Raw genomic sequence first — 16391 nt, 5'->3', positions numbered from 1 at the left:
CCCAACAGTTTGCCTCACAAATGCGTAAAGGAAACACATATTACAGTTAGCTGCCTTACATTCTGTTGGCTCAAAGCCAGAGAGAGAGCAAAACTTACTTGGACTATTAATTATTTTAAATGACTCTTCTCTTAACAGACTCAAGATGAAGGCAATGAAAGCCTTTTTCTGCCTTACCAACTTGGAGATTTTGATGCCAAAATAGCATGTATCTCCAGGTGCTGTGGCATTTCCCTATTCAAGTAACATCTGACGTGGTTCTATTTTGGGTGGTGATTAGTTTAATTGCCTGTTCTGTGGCATTTCTTCTTCTACATCTCACTGCTTGTAAAACAGCAGATATTCAAAGGGTTCTGAAATTTTTCTTCGCTTAAAAGTTTTCACTATTTTCCCTATATGCTATTTTTCTGACAAGTTCTAGTGAATTTCAAACCCTTCTAGGGTATCTAGTAGTTATTTGGGGGAAAAAAATGAAAACTCGAGATCTTACACCTCATACCAAGATAAATTCCGTTGGGATAGAAGCTTTAAAGGCTAAAAACAAAACAAAACAAAATGACCCAGACAAACCTAAAGAAAAAAACACACAATGGAAGTATTAAATTAAAACGAAGGTGAATATTTTTGTAACTGACAAATTGGATGTCATGAAAGAAAAAAAATCGCCAAATTAGGCCTCCTAAAAATATAATTGTGTATGCTTCTGAACATTTTGCTATTCTTATACCAACATAATTTTTTTAAGAAAAATGAGATCAGGGGCGCCTGGGTGGCTCAGTCATTACGCGTCTGCCTTCGGCTCAGGTCATGATCCCAAGGTCCTGGGATTGAGCCCCACATCGGGCTCCCTGCTCAGCGGGGAGTCTGCTTCTCCCTCTCCCACTCCCCCTGCTTGTGTTCCCTCTCTTGCTGTCTCTCTCTCTCTGTCAAATAAACAAATAAAATCTTTAAAAATAAATAAATAAAAGCAAAAAAAGAAAAAAGAAAAATGAGATCAGTGAATGCTTACTGCTTTGCAACTTATTTTTATTCACTTGGCAATAGAATAATGGCATCTTTCCAAGTTAGTGCCTTTGTTTTAATGGATGTGGAAGTATCTCATTACATTGAGACCGAGAATGTATTCTCTTTCATATTCTTCTCTTTTGTTAATATCTTAACTAACTTGGTTACAGGAGAAGCAATGGATAAGCCTATAGCAATATTTATGCCTAGAGAGTCTTATCAAAGGGTTTCAAAGCACCTAATCCACTGGTTTTGTGACATTCTCTGCTCCAGTGTGTGGCTGGAGATAAGGGATTCGGGGGGGGGGGGGAATGCTGAGTCACAAAACATATTTTTTTTCACCACCCCCAGGTGGATATGAATTTTAATATTAAAAAAATAGTAATTAAGATTCTGAAGACAATAAAGTTATGACTATTGGAAAATAACATAGTTTTGCTTTCCAGGGTGATGATAAAAGTGTACGATTTTAGTTATTAACTTTAAAAAATAAACAACACATCAATACATGTCAGGTGTTGCTCACAAAAAGGAGAGAGGGGAAATGAGCTAACTTTATGATCTAAATATTGTATCCGCGAAGCAGTTTTCAAAATGCGTACAAAATCAAACGAATAACTAATTGTTTTCTTTGGGTCTCAGAATTTTCCCCTTACACTGGTCATGTCCTGTTTCCTTCCAGAAAATTCCCTGGCCGGGATTTTGCGCATAGCCCAGTAGAGGGCCACCATCAGGCATCTATTTAAGACACTGCAGACACCAGTTAGGAAATCAGGAATGAGGGCTTCTAACCTCCCACACTCCACCCACAGGGCTATCAGTTTCCAGTTACAGCTGTTTGGCTAACAACAGATGGCTTCCGTGCTTCCTTTTAATCAAGGAGGCAGAAGAAATGGTTTCTAAGAATAACTAGCAGCTTGGGAAAATATCCCCATTATGTGAATTACCATGCGAGTATTTTATATTGCAGCTTTCATTCCCCTAAGATTCCTAGCCTCGTTTTAAAAATGTATTTGAAAGATATATAGACACATAATATGAATGCTTAGGAGGAATACATTAAAAAGGAAGACATCACAACGGTAAATGATGGTTATTACTGAAGAGATTGTGGCTGATTTTGCCACATTCTTTTATTTTCCTGATTTTAAAGGTAGCACATGTCTTTTGTTTTGAACATTCCATTTTCAAAAAAAGAGAAAACACAAAAGGGAAAAGCAAGAGATAGGAAGTAAATACATGCTTAGCAAAAACATTCAAGGGGGGGCGCCTGGGTGGCTCTAGTCCTTAAGCGTCTGCCTTCGGCTCAGGTCATGATCCCAGAGTCCTGGGATCGAGCCCCGCATCGGGCTCCCTCCTCGGGGTGGGGCGGGGGCGGGGGAAGCCGGCTTCTCCCTCTCCCACTCCCCCTGCTTGTGTTCCTGCTCTCACTGTCTTTGTCTCTGTCAAATAAGTAAATAAAATCTTAAAAAAAAAAAAAACATTCAAGGGGTGCCTGGCTGGCTCAGTCAGTAGAGCATGTGACCCTTAATCTCAAGGTCATGAGTTCAAGCCCCACGTTGGGCATGGAGCCTGCTTCAAAAATAATAATAATTAAATTAAATTACATTTAAAAAATTCAAAACATTTGGACCAACTTTTTAAAATTTTTCTTAAAAGCATTTTTAGAACAGTATAAAATAATGTACATGAGAATGACTCATTTAGCCTTTACCTAATTGGTCATTCTTTATTTTTTATTTTTTATTATTTATTTATTTCAAAGATTTTATTTATTTATTTATTTGAGAGAGAGAGAGAGAGAGAGAGACAGAGAGGGGTGCAGAGGGAGAGGGACAAGCAGACTTCGTGCTGAGCACAGAGCCCCACCCAGCTCCATCTCACGACCCTGAGATCATGACCTGAGCGGAAACCAAGAGTCAGCCACTTAACTGATTGAGCCACCCAGGCGCCCCTAATTGGTCATTTTTATGACACAAAAAAGTGGAAGAATGTATTTATGTGAAGAAGGAATGGATCACTTTTCCAGAAAGAAATTTTATCTTGAGTTCAAGGAGGGGAAAAAAACCGGTGACTTTCCATCATTAAAGTATGTTTTAAATTAGGAGATCATTTACTTATTTTTTTTCCACAAATATTTACAAATGCCTTTTAGGTACCAGGCACTTTTCATTCCATTAATCCTCTCCCCACCCCCACCCCCCAAAAAGATTTGCCTGCCTAATCTAGATCACAAGCCCTACTTCTCAGGAAACTAGCACTGTTACTATTTTCATTCCCTCTGGTAGATCTTCTATCTCCCCAACCCCAGCTGTCACTTGGCTAAGGCCCCTTCATTCCTTAGTTCTTCAACAATTCTTCAGGGAGACTTTCTCATGTCTCCATCCCAGCTGGCTTCTGCCCTTCAGGCATTTGCTTCCTCAGTACCCCTGGATGGGTACCTTCATCAAACTCCTTGCGGACACTGGGTCTTCTGCTTAACTGTGAGCACCAGGAAGGAAGGCCAGCAAACCCTGGAGCCAAAACTGCTGACATGGAAATCCCACGTATGCATAAGTGGGCTGTACTTATAGAATAAGTAGGTTTGTAGGCATTCTCTAGTTCCAAGATAGGGTTAGTTCTTCTCTGTCCCACTATATTTTATTTTACATTTTAAAAAAAGATTTTATTTATTTATATGCCAGAGAGAGAGAGTGCGCACAAGCAGGGGGAGCAGCAGGCAGAGGGAGAAGCAGGGTTCCCTGCTGAGCAGGGAGCCCAACATGGGACTTGATTCCAGGACCCTGGGATCATGACCTGAGCCGAGAGCAGACGCTTAATGACTGAGCCACCCAGGCGTCCCTATTTTACATTTTTAAAAAGATTTTATTTATTTATTTGAGAGAGAGAGAGGAGAGAGAACAAGCCGGGGGAGGCACAGAGGGAGAGGGAGAAGCAGATTCCCCACTGGGCAGGGAGCCCAATGCGGGGCTGGATCCCAGGACCCTGAGATCATGACCCAAGCCGAAGGCAGATGCTTAACTGACTGAGCCACCCAGGTGGGTGCCTCTATTTTACATTTTTAAATGTTTATTTTGAAATGATTTTAAATTTAAAAGAAAACTTGCAAGAATAGTACATAGACACTTTGATGATGAGTAGGATGTTTTGTAGACTCAAACTCCTCCCTCTCATTTAGTATTCATTGGTTATTCTTGCATATTTATTTAAATTTTTAGTTTGCATTAAAACTTTTTTTCTTTTTTAAATTTAAATTCAAGTAGCCAACATATAGTACATCATTAGTTTCAGATGTAGTGTTCAATGATTCATCAGTTTCATATCACACCCAGTGCTCATCTCATCACGTGCCCTCCATAATCCCCATCGCCCAGTTCCCCCACCCCCCCACCCATCTCCCCTCCAGCAACCCTCAGTTTATTTCCTAGAGTTAAGAGTCTCTTATGGTTTGCCCCCCTCTCTGATGACTTCCCCTTCTGTTTTCCTTCCCTTCCCCTACAGTCCTCTGCCCTGTTTCTTATGTTCCACAGATGAGTGAAACCATATGATATTGTCTCTCTCTGATTGACTTAGAACTTTTAAATATCCATATGGCCTGTGTTGGCATTTTTGCTTTAGGACCTGCTAGAAGTGGGCTTAGAATGTATAGATGTTCTTCTTGAAGAAGAGCAAGTTTGGAAGACTTGTTCCACCAGATGTCAGAATGTATATAAATTAGGGCAGTGTGGTAATGGTGCAGGCGTAGACAAGCAAATAAACGAAGCTGAATGGAAAGCATGGCAACATGCCCAGCATAAAACCTTGATCTATGATCAAGGTGTTACTACAGAGCATTGGGGGAAGGTGGGCCTTTTCAATAAATGGTTCTGGGCCAATTGTATATCTATACAGAAAAAAACCTGAACTTTGTTCCCTATTTCACACTATCTACCAAACATCAACTCATAAGGCATTATAGATCTAAATAAGGGGGCGCCTGGGTGGCTCAGTCAGTTAGGCGTCCAACTCTTGGTTTTGGCTCAGGTCGTGATCTCAGGGTCAGGCTCTGTGCTGAGGATGGAACCTGCTTGGGATTCTCTCTCTCTCTCTCTCTCTCTCTCTCTCTGCCCCCGCCCTTCCCCACTCATGCTCTCTCTCTCTCTAAAAAAGGCCCCCTCCAAAAAAAGATGATAACTATGGAAGGTGATGGATATGTCAAATAGCTCGGTTGTGGTAATCATTTCATAATGTATAGGTATATCAAATCATTACATTGTCCATTTTAAATATATATAATTTTTATGGTCAATTATACCTCAATAAAGCTAGAAAAAGTCCCCAACCCACCTATGGTGGATACTCTGATGTGGCGCCTAGATGTCCCTTCAAGCAAGAACTTATGGCCCCGGCTGTTGGGAGCACTGGGAGCACGGCTGTCAGTCATCCGCCCCTGCAAGGGTGCTCATGGCTGTGGAGAGCCATCTTGCACAAGGCCATGCCCTCCCTAGGGCGGTCCACACCCAGTCACTGACTAATGAGGGGGTAGAAAGGCCTGGCTATCTTCGGCCCACCTCTGGAAATCTCTGATAGGCCGCCCTCCATCTAGAGCTTTCCGGCGTGATCAGCCAAGGCTGTCTAAGGGACTGCCCATAAGAGCTCGACTTGTCCTTCAGTCCAATCTGGCCTCTCCCATTGCTTCCATGTGCACTGATGCCAAGAACATTCCTGAATAAACAGCCTGCACACTAAACTCCACCACAGGGCCTGTTTATTAGAAAACCCACCTTGCAAGATCACCTTTCGATCTTGCGGCCTCTGCTGTCATATTTTAAAAGGAAATGACAGGCATTGTGACTCTGCCTGATCAGATGGACGAGTCCTTGGCTTCAAGGTATATGGTTTCAATAAACTTCTGTATATAATATAGTTAATATTGTGTATCTAGGTAGCACGTCAAGCTGCAAAGCTTCAGCCTACTGTGAAATGTGTACATTTTGAATGAAGATATAAATGGAAAAAATCCTTTAACCCAGCTTAGATTTCTATTAGTTTGTACAAATACTAAGGCACACAGACTCTTGGATTAAACATGAAAATTTGCCTGCTAATGGTGAAGAACATCGGTGCTCTAGAAAAGTAAGGGTTTTTATATGAATTAAAACCTCATATTGAGGGGCGCCTGGCTGGCTCAGTTGGTGGAGTGTGGGACTCTTGATCTCAGGGTCGTGAGTTCGAGCCCCACGTTGAGTGTAGAGATTACTGACAAAATCTTTAAGAAAAAACTCTCAAGGCACCTGGGTGGCTCAGTCGGTTAAACGTCCGCCTTCAGCTCAGGTCATGATCCCAGGGTATTAGGATCAAGCCCCAGGTTGGGCTCCCTGCCCGGCAGGCAGTCTGCTTCTTCTCCCTCTGCTATTCCCCCTGCTTGTGCATGCTCTCTCTCTCTCTCTCTCTCTCTCTCTCTCTCTCTCTCTCTGTCCCCCTCTCTCTCTGTCAAATACATAAATAAAATCTTTTTAAAAAAAGATAAAACCCTCATATTGAGGATAAAAATGGTTTTCAACGTCTTAGCCTCTTTTGTTTTATTCTTTTGTATGACATAAAATTTAAAAGGACTCTGAATAGAAACATTTAATATCAGAATAAAAGATTTGTGGGGCGCCTGGGTGGCTCAGTCGTTAAGCGTCAGCCTTCGGCTCATGTCATGATCCCAAGGTCCTAGGATTGAGCCCCACGTCGGGCTCCCTGCTCAGTGGGAAGCCTGCTTCTCCCTCTCCCACTCCCCTTGCTTGTGTTCCCTCTCTCGCTGTGTCTCTCTCCGTCAATAAATAAATAAAATATTTTAAAAAAAGAGGGCGCCTGGGTGGCTCAGTTCGTTAAGCGACTGCCTTCGGCTCAGGTCATGATCCTGGAGTCCCGGGATCGAGTCCCGCATCAGGCTCCCAGCTCAGCAGGGAGTCTGCTTCTCCCTCTGACTCTCCTCCCCCTCATGCTGTCTCTCATTCTCTCTCTCTCAAATAAATAAATAAAATCTTTAAAAAAATAAAAGATTTGTGTCTTCTTGAAATAGTATTTTTAGTACAATATAAACACAATATAAAAGACAGATTTCGTGCAATTTAAATATATATTTATGAAAATATAAATTTTTAGTGCCTCTGTTGAATTCTTTCAATAGTGCCACTAGAGGGCCTGCACGGCAGAAAACATTTGGTATCATAGAGGTTGCCAGGTTTAGCAATTGTTGGTTTTAAGAGCCTTAAAAGCTTTTTCTTAAGATTTTATTTATTTGAGACAGAGAGAGAGAGAGAAAAGCACAAGCGGGGGGGGGAGGAGGGGCAGAGGGGGAGGGAGAAGCAGACTCCCCACTGAGCAGGGAGCCCGACGCGGGGCTTGATCCCAGGACCCTGGGATCATGACCTGAGCCGAAGGCAGACGCTTAACCAACTGAGCCATCCAGGTGCCCCCTTTCTGAATTTTTCAAATGGTACTTTTTAGAAACCTTTTACATTTTTTATAAGTTTTTATTTTAATTCCAGTGTCGTTAACATACAGTGTTGTCTTAGTTTCAAGTGTACAGTATAGTGAGTCAACACTTCCATACATCACCCAGTGCTCACCACAAGTGCCCTCCTTAATCCCCATCACCTATTTCCCAATCCCCACCACCCACCTCCCCTCTGGTAACCATCTGTTTGTTCTCTGTAGTTAAGAGTCTGTTTCTCGATTTGTCTCTCTCTCTTTTTCCCTTTGCTCATTTGTTTTGTTTCTTAAATTCCACATATGAGTGAAATCATTCTTATTTCACTTAGCATTAGACTCTTTAGCTCCATCCATGTTGTTACAAATGGCAAGATTTCATTCTCTTTTATGGCTGAGTAATATTCCATTATATATATATATATATATATACCACATCTTTATCCATTCATCAGTCGATAGATGCTTGGGCTGCTTCCATATCTTGGCTAATGTAAAAAATGCTGCTATAAACACCGGGGTGCATGGATCCCTTTGAACTAGTGTTTTTGTATTCTTTTTTTTTTAAGATTTTTATTTATTTATTTGTCAGAGAGAGAGAGAGGGAACACAAGCAGGGGGAGTGGGAGAGAGAGAAGCAGGCTCCTCACTGAGCAGGGAGCCCGATGTGGGACTCGATCCCAGGACCCTGGGATCATGACCTGAGCCGAAGGCAGACGCTTAATGACTGAGCCACCCAGGTGTCCCGTGTTTTTGTATTCTTTGGGTAAATACCCAGTAGAGTGATTGCTGGATCGTAGGGTAGCTCTATTTTTAACTTTCTGAGGAACCTCCGTACTGTTTTCCACAGTGGCTGTGCCAGTTTGCATCCCCACCAACAGTGCACGATTGGGAAACTCAAACTTTTAAAGAGAAAGTTTTGAGAGAAACTCGTCCTTCTGAGGCGTTCTCCATAGTTTTGGCACCATTTGTCTTTAGCATCAGTTAAAATTCTTCTAATATTACAATACAAATTACATTATGTGAGGAGCAATACTAGGAATAAAGGAGTGAACACACGTTTAGAGACCTAGGCTAGGCCCTGCTGGAAAAGGCAGGTCTAGATCCCCTCATTCTGTCCCTGGCAAGTTCAGCTTCCTCATCCTTGGGACTAGGGAGGGAAGAAGAGGGGTCTGATTTTCTCACTTATCTTTGCCAGGGCAGGTCCCCAGTTGGGACACCTCACTACATTAAGGCCACAATACATCTCTGTTCCTTCTGTATTGGAAAAGGGCACCCATGAGATACAATGAGATTTAGACTAGAAAAATAGGCATCATCGATAAAATTGTAAAGATTTTCAAGTAAGCGTGCATTTGTGAGTACCAAGAACATGTTACTTTGTTCGTGATTTCCCAAAAGAATCACTGATAAAAAGGCACTTTTGAATAGTTTCCCTCCATGCCTTTTCATAATACTGTCTTTGCTCATGTAGATATCGGGAATGTGAGTCTGAAACGGAAATGTGTAATCTAGGGGAAAGAAATGTTCCCAGATCGCCATCCTTGGATGAGAAATATGATGTATCAGTCTTCTGGAGCCCACCATAACAAAATACCACAGGCTGTGGAGGGGGGGGCTTAAACAACAGAAATTTATGTCTCACAGTTCTGAAGGCTGGAAGTCCAAGGTCAAAGTGTTGGCAAGGTAGGTTTCATTCTGACACCTCTTCTTTTGGCTTGTAGATAGCAACCATGTCATTGTGGGCTCAGAGGACCTCTTCTTTGTGAAGGGGAGAGAAGGGGGCAGGAAGGGAGGGAGGCAGAGGGAGAAGGGCGGTCGGGGGAGGGGAAGAGAATACATGAGTGCTCTCTGGTGTTTCTTTCTTCCTAGAAGAACACTAATCCATCAGATCAGGGCCCCACTCTTACGACCTCACTTAACCCTAATTACTTCCTTAGAGGCCCCATATCCAAACACAGCCACACTGGAGGTTAGGGTTTCAGCATAGGAATTTTGAGGGGACACAACATTCAGTCCATAACACACAGTGAGGATGCCCACATTCTCTTCCATAAAGAAGTTGAATGTAGTAGATGAGCCTGTTCTCCATAAATATATTGGTAAATCTCTTTAAATATTAAGGCTTATGATGGAATTCTACAACATGGGAAAATTTTTTCAGAAGGTTCAGAGAGGGACGCCTGGGTGGCTCAGTCGTTAAGCATCTGTCTTCAGCTTAGGTCATGTTCCTAGGGTCCTGGGATCGAGTCCCGCTTCGGGCTCCCGCTCCCCCTAGTTGTGCTTTCCCTCTCTCTCTCTCTCTCTCTCTCTCTGACAAATAAATAAATAAAATCTTTAAGTAAAAATTTAAAAATTTTTTAAAAAAGAAGGTTCAGAGAATATTCATTCTATGCCTAAAGGTATTTGTATTTCAAAATAGCTGGACAGAAATATTATGTGGAAGCATATTATACACCTAGACAATTTCTTTCTCTTTTTTAAAGATTTTATATTTAAGATATCTCTACACTCAACGTGAGGCTCAGATTTACAACCCTGAGATCAAGAGTTGTAGCCTCCACTGACTGAACCAGACAGGTACTCCTAGACTATTTCTATAACAAGCATTTAACTGTGAACTCAGAATTAAACCCAGGGATGACAGACAGGTCTTCTCAAAAGGAAGAATGTTCTGGGTAGAGAAACTTCTGCCAGTGTGTGTGTGTGTGTGTATGGGGGGGGGGACAGTTTCAGGGAAACAGCAGCTTTTAAAGAAACTTTGGCCAGTTAGATCATTATTTTGGAAAAAGCACCCAAGGTCTTGGTTTTGGAGATCGTGTGGAGTCATTAAGAAAAGGAGTAAACACTTCTGTTTCCAACCAAGATGAAGTAACAGGGAATAAATACAACCTCCTATCTGAAAGAACCAAAAAATCCCAGACAATATAAATAAAACAATGGTCTTTAAGATACTGGACATCACGCAATGAAGGGCAGTGATCCCTGAGAAACAGAAGATTAACAAGGTCAGCCCTGTGATTGCCCCAGCTTACTGCCTTGAGAGTTTCCAGACCCCACAAAGGGCCGGGGAATGAGATGGAGCCCAGTGGACTCCCTGAGTTGAGGAGATCTCCTGGTTGTGATAGTATATACTATAGTTTCACAAGATGTTACCATTGGGGAAAATTTGGAAAAGGGAACACAGATCTCTCTGTATTATTTCTTATAGCTGCCTATGAATCTACCGTTATCTCAAAATGAAAACCTTAAAAAAACCTTAGCTTTAAAAAGTAGGAGAGGGGGGGCGCCTGGGTGGCTCAGTTGGTTAAGCGACTGCCTTCGGCTCAGGTCATGATCCTGGAGTGCCGGGATCGAGTCCCACATCGGACTCCCTGCTCAGCGGGGAGTCTGCTTCTCCCTCTGGCCCTCTTCCCTCTCATGCTCTCTATCTCTCATTCTCTCTCTCTCTCAAATAAATAAATAAAATCTTTAAAAAAAAAAAAGTAGGAGAGAGGTGACAGGCACCTGGGTGGCTCAGTCGGTTAAGCAGCTGCCTTCGGCTCAGGTCATGATCCCGGGGTCCTGGGATGGAGCCCTGCATCGGGCTCCCGGCTCAGCGGGGAGCCTGCTTCTCTCTTTGCTGCTCTCCCTGCTTGTGTGTGCATGCTCTCTCTCTCTCTCTCTCTGACAAATGAATAAAATCTTTAAAAAATATTTTTAAAAATGTAGGAGAGGGGTTTCTGGGTGGCTGAGCTGGACTCCCTGTTCAGGGGGAGTCTGCCTCTCTCTCTGCCACCCCGCCTGCTTGTGCTCTCTCTCTCTCTCTCTCAAATAAATAAACAAATAAATAAAATCTCTAAAAAAGTAAGAGAAATAACGTTGCTTTCAGGTATACAAAAGCTGAAAGAATGCATCACCAGCAGACCTTCAGTACAAGAAATGTTAAAGGATGTCCTTCACGCAGAAAGCAAATGATACCAGACAGAAATCAGGACTTACACAAAGGAATGAAGAGGACTAGAAGTAATGACTATATAGGTAAATAAACAAGATTTCATATAGTTAAATCTCTTTAAAATGTTACTTAAATCTCTTTATTTTATTTTTTTTAAAGATTTTATTTATTTATTTGATGGCGGGGGGAGAGGGAGAAGCAGGCTCCCCACTGAGCAGGGAGCCCAATGTGGGGTGCGGGGCTCGATCCCAGGACCCCGGGATCATGACCTGAGCCAAAGGCAGATGCTTAACTGACTGAGCCACCCAGGCGCCCCTACTTAAATCTCTTTAAAAGATAATTGCCTGTTTAAAAATAATCATTAATAACGTGTTATGGGTTTTTTTCTTAAAGATTTTTTTATTCATTTGAGACAGAGAGATACAGAGAGAGGGAGAGAGAGAGCATGAGCAGGGGGAGAGGCTGAGGGAGAGGGAGAAGCAGACGCCCCGCTGAGCCGGGAGCCCGATGCGGGGCCCGATCCCAGGACCTGGAGATCATGACCTGAGCCAGAGGCAGACACTTAACTATCTGAGCCACCCAGGTGCCCCAGGGTTTTTAACATATGTAAAAATATAACGCATGACAGCAAGAGCATAAATCTCAAGAGGGGAGCGATAGAAGTATACCATTGTAAGGTTCTTATACTATATATGAAGCGGTATATTGTCACTCAGAGGTAGACTATGATAAGTTAAATATGTTTATTATAAAGCCTAAAGCAACCACAAAAATAATAAGTTCCTAAGTCCACAAAGGAGATAAAACAGAATCATCATAAAAATACTCAATCCATGGGGCGCCTGGGTGGCTCAGTCGGTTAAGCGTCTGCCTTCGGCTCAGGTCATGATCCCAGGGTCCTGGGATGGAGTCCCACATCGGGCTCCTTGCTCAGCGGGAAGCCTGCTTCTCCCTCTCCCTCTCCCACTCCCCCTGCTTGTGTTCCTGCTCTCGCTATCTCTCTGTCAAATAAATAAATAAAATCTTTAAAAAAAAATACTCTATTCATGGGGCGCCTGGGTGGGTCAGTCGGTTAAGCGGCCAACTCTTGGTTTCGGCTCAGGTCATGATCTCAGGGTCCTGGGATCAAGCCCCGCATCAGGCTCCGTGCTCAGTGGGGAGTCTGCTTGTGGATTCTCTCTCCCTGACCGTCTGCCCCTCCCCCTGCTCGTGCTCTCTCTCTTTCTCTAAAATAAATAAATCTTTAAAAAAATACTCAACGTGGGACACCTGGTTAAGCGTCCAGCTCAGGTCATGATCTCATGGGTCATGGGATCGAGCCCCCCAGTCAAACTCCATACCCAGAACTTCATGTTTCCCCTGACTCAGTACTTTCTAAGCTTGTAAGCCCCCTAGAAACCTGTGAGGCCAAGGATACCTATACTTCTTGACTTCTCCCAAGCTTAAATCCTTCTGTTCTGCAAGCAGAGAATCCCTGTCCTCAGAGACCCTGTTCCAAGTCCTCAGAGACCCAAAATCCTTGGATCCACAAGATCCCTACAGTCCTCCAGACCCCAATACCCAGGGTACCCTAGTTGCCCCCAAAAGGAGTCTCCAAAGCCCCTTGAGACCCAGAATTCCCTCAGCCTCCCAGCCCAGGCCCCCAGATCACCCCATTTCGGTTCCTCCAGATTATCTTTATGGTGGGCCATGGCTATCTGTCCCCGGACCTCCCCTCACTTGCTCTCACTCTCTAAAATAAATAAATAAGTCTTTAAAAAATCTTGAAAATGTTCCTGCAAGGAAAATTCCAGGCGCCGGTGGCTTCACTGGTGAATCTACCAAATATTAAAGAGGAAATAATAATTCTACACAAACTCTTCCCCATAATTGGAGAGGTGGCAAGACCTCCCAACTCACCCTACGAGGCCAGCATTACCCTCATACCAAAATCAGACAAAAACATTACCAGAAAAGAAAAAAGAAAAAACTACAGAGCAATATCCCTCAGTAATATAGATGCAAAAATTCTAAACAAAACTTTGGCAAATCAAATTCTATAATATATTAAAATGGTAATACATTACGACCAAGTGGGGTTTATCAGCAGGGAGCCTGCTTCTCCCTCTCCCTCTGCCTGCCGCTCCCCCTGCTTGTGCTCTCTCTGTCAAATAAATAAATAAAATCTTTAAAAAGAAAAGAAAATCAATGAGTGGAATGCACTACAATAACCACAATAACAAACTAAAAGAAAAAACCATATGGTGGAAAAGCATTTCACAAAATCTAACACTCATTTTGATAAAAACTCCCAGAAAATTAGGATAAAAGGGAACTTTATCAATCTCCTAAAGGGTATCTTCGAAAAGGAAAAGGAAAGAAGAAATGGAGCAGACATTCTCAAGGCCCTAGCACAGGCTGAGCTGGTTACCTGCAGGCCCCCAGAATGGCTTAAACATCGTCAGTGCTGGGGCTGAGCCTTCTGAAATGAAACTAGCCTCCATATTGGATTCTTTGGGATATTTAATCTTCTGTAATCCTGTCATGTCCTTGAACTTGGGTCACACAAGTTCTGCCAGGGGACATAGATCTTTGCTTTAATCCTTTTTTTTTTTTTTAAGATTTTACTTATTTGACAGAAAGAGACACAGCGAGAGAGGGAACACAAGCAGCGGGAGTAGGAGAGGGAGAAGCAGGCTTCCCGCTGAGCAAGGAGCCTGATGCGGGGCTCGATCCCAGGGCCCTGGGATCATGACCCGAGCCGAAGGCAGACGCTTAATGACTGAGCCTCCCAGGCACCTCTGCTTTAATAATACTGATGGTGATGATAGTGATAACGGAAGTAGCTAATAATTACTGCTTAGTCACGGTGCAGAGGGCACTGTGTAAAGTTTGATATAGATTAGTTCACAGAGTCTTTCAACCTATGACAGAAGTTCCTAAAAAATATTAAAGATAAGGCTGAGACATGTGGAGAGAGGAAACAACTTGTCCAAGGTCACACAGTTACACAGCAGGACATGGGGATACTCGCACACTCTAACAAGACAAGTGGTCAAATCCTAAGGCATTCTAGGTAATTCTAGAATTGATTTTCTCAGACCACATGACCATACATAACATTTACGTAGGTGGCATAAACGCTATGAGGAATTCTATTATATATACAAAGAACTAAATATAATATGCGTATCGTATCAAGAATGATATAGTGAAGACCACATGTGGGTCATTTAATGAATGAAATAATGAAAACTTACTTGAATACATTGGTGTGAAATCTCATTTACAACGGTTTTAGGTATTGACTAGAAATTTATTAAATATGTGTGATGTAAACCAACAGATATTAAACTTTTTTTCACCTACGATGGGCCTGTAGGTCAGTGTATATGTGCTTGAAATAAACGTGTTAATCTTGAGAAAATTTTTACCAGATGCATTTCTGATGAAATCCAAAGTAGACACTTCTGAATCACTTCCTTTGGGGAAATTACTTTTTGTTTGTTTGTTCAGTTAATTAATTAAAAAATTTAAAAATAACTGCTGACCATATTGAATTGTGGTTCCTACCTAGGGAGCTAACAAGGAGGACCAGAGGCGTATGTTACTGTCCATGGCACCTCAAAGGTGGTTCCATTGCTTAGTTTGTAGGTTTATATTGATCCTTTTGCTAGACTATTAAATATTTTCATACTTGACTTTTGTTTTATTTCTAAGAGATAAGCACACTGACCAGAGGATTCCCTCATCAGAGTAAATTTTTAATAACAATTACAGGACTGTTATTTGGTTTAATTATTTTCCCCCCTTTATCGAGAAATAACTGACTTTTTTTCTTTTTTACTCCTCTGATCCTTGGATTTGGAGATTGAAAATATACAAACCTGCACATTTATTTATGAAAGCATGGAATGCCATATGTAGCATATAATAAACTTAAAAATTTTTTTTTAAACAAAAGAATCCTGTGTTGGCTTAATGGTGTGTTTTTCATCAATTTGGATCATAGGGAGAGCAAACTCAAATTCCTGCTCAATGCATTTTCTTAGAAAGATTTTTTTTTTTAATGAGGAAAATTTATGTTAAAAGTAATGTTTTGGTTCACATGTAAATTTCCCACACTTCTTACCCCTGCGTTGTATATTAAAAAAAAAATCTCTGGGCGCCTGGCTGGCTCAGTTGGTTAGGCGGCTGCCTTCGGCTCAGGTCATGATCCTGGAGTCCCAGGATCGAGTCCCGCATCGGGCTCCCTGCGTGGCGGGGAGTCTGCTGCTCCCTCTGACCTTCCCCCCTTTCATGTGCTCTCTCTCTCTCTCAAATAAATAAATAAAATCTTAAAAAAAAAACTCTTCAAAGAATATTCAGAAGTGGAAACTTCCACACTGTGCTTTAGATGGATCGATTACAGGGGCATTGCCATTAACTTAAACGTAACGTTAAGTTGCTGGTTTGTAGCAAGTGTCGGGTTTGCATCACCTCCCATTGGCTGGGATGGCCCAAAGCCCACCTCCTGTGCGTAGCTATTGGTTTGTCCGTGGCTCCTCAGCGTCCGGACGTCCCCTCTCTTTTCATTCTTAAACGCCCGGGGTTGAGGTAGAACCTATCAATGCCCGCGGCATCCCAAAGCCCACCCTCCTCTCGATTGCCAGTGGCTGATCTCGACGCCTGTCGAGGGCCTGGGGCGCGGAGTGGCTCCCTGCAGACCGCCAGGGGCCTAGCGGAGCCCGTAGGTGAGGGTCCTGAGTTAGGCCTGAGGGGCCCCCAGCCAAGTCTCCCTCCTCAGTGAAATGTGTATATAGGCAGCCATCTCTTCCGAAATGGGTAGCTGAGAGGGAGGCACTGCGATCGGGTCTCAGAGGTGGCATTCTCCCGGCGGCGGCAGCGGGGGGCAAGGGCGTTGGCGTTGGGAAATGGGCGTGGCAGGTTCTAGAGGCGGGCCTCAGGCAGTCAGGACTGCTGGGGTGGATCCAAGATTCCTTAAGGAGGTGTCCCTGGCCTGCACCCTTGT

The sequence above is a fragment of the Zalophus californianus genome, chromosome X (genome assembly GCF_009762305.2).
Source record: "Zalophus californianus isolate mZalCal1 chromosome X, mZalCal1.pri.v2, whole genome shotgun sequence".
In the NCBI taxonomy this organism is placed as follows: domain Eukaryota; kingdom Metazoa; phylum Chordata; class Mammalia; order Carnivora; family Otariidae; genus Zalophus; species Zalophus californianus.
This window is presented reverse-complemented; position numbering follows the sequence as displayed.